At 38.3% G+C, this 4,777-nt stretch overlaps 1 pseudogene; it reads left to right on the top strand.

Moving 5' to 3' along the window:
* Nucleotides 1–444: 444 nt before the first annotated feature.
* Nucleotides 445–3,217, top strand: LOC102917570 (heat shock protein HSP 90-alpha pseudogene; annotated as a pseudogene).
* Nucleotides 3,218–4,777: the final 1,560 nt, after the last annotated feature.

Genomic DNA, 4,777 nt, shown 5'->3' with positions numbered 1-4,777 from the left:
TGTGTGATTGTGCATGCACCATGGTGTACATATCAAGGACAGAGGACAACTTGTGGGAGTCAGTTCTTTTTTTTTACATGTAGTCTAGGGATGGCATTCCGGTCATCAGGCTTTATCCACTGAGCCATTTTGCTTAATCCCAATTCCATGTTTACAAATACACATTCTCTTGTCTGCATAGAACTTTACCTTTCTGCTTATGACAAGAGGTATTTTAAATGGAAGATGGAGAGTTATTTTAAAATACACAATGACTAACTAACTTTCACTCACCCAAATTTTATCTACTAAATATATTCACATCTTAACTATGCCTTAAATCTTTTTTAGGTATTAAGATATGCTAAACTTTCATTTCATAAATTATTCCAAAATCTACATAGATTTCTCTTCTTAAAAGTTACATGTTTTAGTTGCTTCAGTGTGGTGGTGCAGACAGTCACGTCCTGTGCGTGGTCACTCCTCAAAGATGCCTGAGGAAACCCAGACCCAAGACCAACCCATGGAGGAGGAGGAGGTCGAGACTTTCGCCTTTCAGGCAGAAATCGCCCAGTTGATGTCCTTGATGATCAATACTTTCTATTCAAACAAAGAGATCTTTCTGAGGGAGCTGATTTCAAATTCATCAGATGCTCTGGACAAGATCAGATACGAGAGTCTGACAGACCCTAGTAAACTAGACTCTGGGAAGGAGCTGCACATTAATCTTATTCCCAACAAACAAGATTGAACCCTTACTATTGTGGATACAGGAATTGGAATGACCAAGGCTGACCTGATCAATAACCTTGGTACTATTGTCAAGTCTGGTACCAAAACCTTTATGGAGGCTTTGCAGGCTGGTGCAGATATCTCTATGATTGGCCAGTTTGGTGTTGGTTTTTACTCTGCATATTTGGTTGCTGAGAAAGTGACTGTGATCACCAAACATAATGATGATGAGCAGTATGCCTGGGAATCCTCAGCAGGGGGCTCATTCACAGTGAGAACTGACACAGGTGAACCAATGGGCCGTGGAACAAAGGTTATCTTACACCTGAAAGAAGACCAAACCGAGTATTTGGAGGAATGGAGAATAAAGGAGATTGTGAAGAAACATTCTCAGTTTATTGGCTATCCCATTACTCTCTTCTTGGAGAAGGAACGTGATAAGGAAGTCAGTGATGATGAAGCTGAAGAAAAAGAAGATAAAGAGGAAGAAAAAGAAAAAGAAGAAAAGGAGTCAGAGGACAAGCCTGAAATAGAAGATGTTGGTTCTGATGAAGAAGAAGAAATGAAAGATGGTGACAAGAAGAAGAAGAAGATAAGAGTAAAGTACATTGATCAAGAAGAACTCAACAAAACAAAGCCTATTTGGACCAGAAATCCTGATGACATTACTAATGAAGAATATGGAGAATTTTACAAGAACTTAACCAACGATTGGGAAGAACATTTGGCAGTGAAGCATTTTTCTGTTGAAGGACAATTGGAATTCCGGGCCCTTCTTTTTTTCCCAAGATGTGCTCCTTTTGATCCGTTTGAAAACAGAAAGAAAAAGAACAACATCAAGTTGTATGTGCGCAGAGTTTTCATCATGGATAACTGTGAGGAGTTAATCCCTGAGTATCTGAATTTCATTAGAGGAGTGGTGGATTCTGAGGATCTTCCTCTAAATATTTCCCGTGAAATGTTGCAGCAAAGCAAAATTTTGAAAGTTATCAGAAAGAATTTGGTCAAGAAATGTTTAGAACTATTTACTGAACTGGCAGAAGATAAAGAAAACTACAAAAAGTTTTATGAGCAGTTCTCAAAAAATATAAAGCTTGGAATTCATGAAGACTCTCAAAATCGAAAGAAACTTTCAGAGCTGTTGCGGTACTACACATCTGCTTCTGGAGATGAGATGGTTTCTCTCAAGGACTATTGCACCAGAATGAAGGAAAAGCAGAAGCACATCTACTTTATCACAGGTGAGACCAAGGACCAAGTTGCTAACTCGGCCTTTGTGGAACGTCTCCGAAAGCATGGCTTAGAAGTAATCTATATGATTGAGCCCATTGATGAGTATTGTGTGCAACAGCTGAAAGAATTTGAGGGTAAGACCTTGGTGTCAGTTACCAAAGAAGGACTGGAACTCCCAGAAGATGAAGAGGAGAAAAAGAAATAGGAAGAGAAAAAGACAAAATTTGAAAACCTCTGCAAAATTATGAAAGATATTTTGGAGAAAAAGGTTGAAAAGGTGGTTGTATCAAACCGACTGGTGATATCCCCACGCTGTATTGTCACGAGCACATACGGGTGGACAGCAAACATGGAGAGAATCATGAAAGCTCAAGCCCTCAGAGACAACTCAACAATGGGTTACATGGCAGCAAAGAAGCACCTGGAGATAAACCTTGACCACTCCATTATTGAAACCCTACGGCAAAAGGCGGAGGCTGACAAGAATGACAAGTCTGTGAAGGATCTGGTCATCTTGCTGTATGAAACTGCACTCCTGTCTTCTGGCTTTAGTCTGGAAGATCCCCAGACACATGCTAACAGGATCTACAGGATGATCAAGCTTGGTCTAGGTATTGATGAAGATGATCCTACTGTGGATGATACCACTGCTGCTGTAACTGAAGAGATGCCACCCCTGGAAGAAGATGACGACACATTGCGCATGGAAGAAGTAGACTAAACTTCACCAGAACTTTGTTTGACGCTTACCTTCATTCCTTCTCTGATAATATATATTCCAGGATTTTTGTTTATTTTTGTTAACATTTAAAACATCTGTGTGGCATGTAAACTAAGGGGAAGATAAAATTTCTTTCTACTTGTGATACTGTGATACTATAGGTTTAATTCAGCAGGTTGGTAGAACGTTTGTTGTTAAGACGTAATGTAACCTATTAACTTTGTGGTCTGAAGTGTTTAGCTGTTCAGAAGCTGGATTCCTTAGTAGACCAAATAATTTGTCACTTGGGAGTATTCTGAGATTTAGCTTCATGTTTAAAAGGAAAAAAATTAAGATGGCTTAAGTTTCATCTTAAAATTTTTCATCCCCTGTAGTCATTCTGCATGTTGTAGTCGTAGAAGAACACAAGCTAAAACAGAAGAATTCCCCATGTGGCTTGTTTTCCAAAGTACCGAGAACAAAACCCTATGCTTCCCTAGGTCTTGTAACCCTTCAAGTCTGAATGGAAATATAGTGCTAGGTCATATTCTACTTTAAAAGGTAAATACAGATGAGATTAAAAAAAAAGTTACATGTTTTAAACACTATAAATGTTCCTTATATACCTCTGTGTTATTATATGCATGTTAATTATCTCAGTACTTTTAATAAAATTATTTAATTGGTATTACTTACCTATACAAATATGGATAACATATACATCCATCTGTATAATAGAATTTTCACAATTTGTATAGCTAATGTATACAAATAAACATTTCCTGATTTTGCTACTCTTTCTTGTAAAACACATGTTAATATGACTTACCCTTCTTGTAAACAATTAAAATTTTGTTTCCTTTAAATTAAGATAAAAGTAGACCTATGTCACCAAGTAAAACCACCAGTTCCAGAAATGAGTTACATCTTGTTGAGTGGTTGGCCAAAGGAGACTCATAGATCCCCCAAATATCACAGGCTATTGTCAAAGCTATTGGTTACTCTCTATAATCTTATGGTGAGGTCCTATTATTGAAAATACAACTTTCTTATGTCGTCAAACATGGATAAATCCAGTTGAAGCCCAATTAGAAGCTTCACTTTTACTGACTAGCATCTATATTATACTGTGCACACTACTGGAGGAGAAAAGTAATCATCAATATCACCCAGCTTCAAACCCTGTGACCTATTACAGTGACCTACTGCAAGACAAACTAGTGCAATAGCGGCACTATTACACAAGTAAACAACCATGCATTTAATGGATTTAAGGCCTGCCATTGAGGCGGAACCCATACCTGACACTGATGTTGTGGCCAAGACCTAAGACTAGATAAGTAATGGGCTCTAGAGGAAATCCTACTACTGTTATTCTGGTAAAGAAGGAACATAGTAATAAAATTATTCCTGATGATATATTGTTGTGCTATTAGATCAGAGCATTGCTCAACCCTTACAAGAGAGAGTTCTTGTAGTAGACAGTAATTAACACAGACATACCACTAGGCAATGTGCAGAGAATGAGAAACTTTGGAGCACTGCATTTTAAATGGGATGTCTTTATGAAACCCCTCCCAACAAGGCACAGGGATCTCTGAAGAAGAGGAGGCAGAAAATTTGTGTGTGTGTGTGTGTGTGTGTGTGTGTGAGAGAGAGAGAGAGAGAGAGAGAGAGAGAGAGAGAGAGAGAGAGAGAGAGAGAGAGAGAGAGAGAGAGGTGGTGGATGATTTCAAGAAAACAGTGTCTACCAGACACAACAAGACTGATTTGCATATGAGCTGACAGGAACTCTAACAGAATACACAGACCTGTAATGGTAAAAACCAGACAAAATTCCATCCAAAACTGAGTCTGGGACGTGGAGACAAAGTACAACTCCTAAGAAGCCATTTGCAAATGATGCCTGCTGAGAAAGAAATAAATCAGTTTTCTCCAATAGAGTGTAGCTAGGTGTATCAGCCACACTCCTAGGCAGGCTCCATGCCTCGAAGTAGATGGCCAGCACAAAACAGACGCCATGGCTTTTGTTTTGTTTTGTGCACTTTTTTATTTTGTTTTGTTTTGTTTTGTATTTTCTATTTTATTTTATTTTTAATATGTTTGTTTTTCTTTTCTTTTTTTCGGAGAGAG

The sequence above is a fragment of the Peromyscus maniculatus genome, chromosome 5 (genome assembly GCF_049852395.1).
Source record: "Peromyscus maniculatus bairdii isolate BWxNUB_F1_BW_parent chromosome 5, HU_Pman_BW_mat_3.1, whole genome shotgun sequence".
Taxonomy (NCBI): Eukaryota; Metazoa; Chordata; class Mammalia; order Rodentia; family Cricetidae; genus Peromyscus; species Peromyscus maniculatus.
The sequence above is the reverse complement of the archived record's forward strand: the minus strand, read 5'-3'. Positions and strand labels throughout refer to the sequence as shown.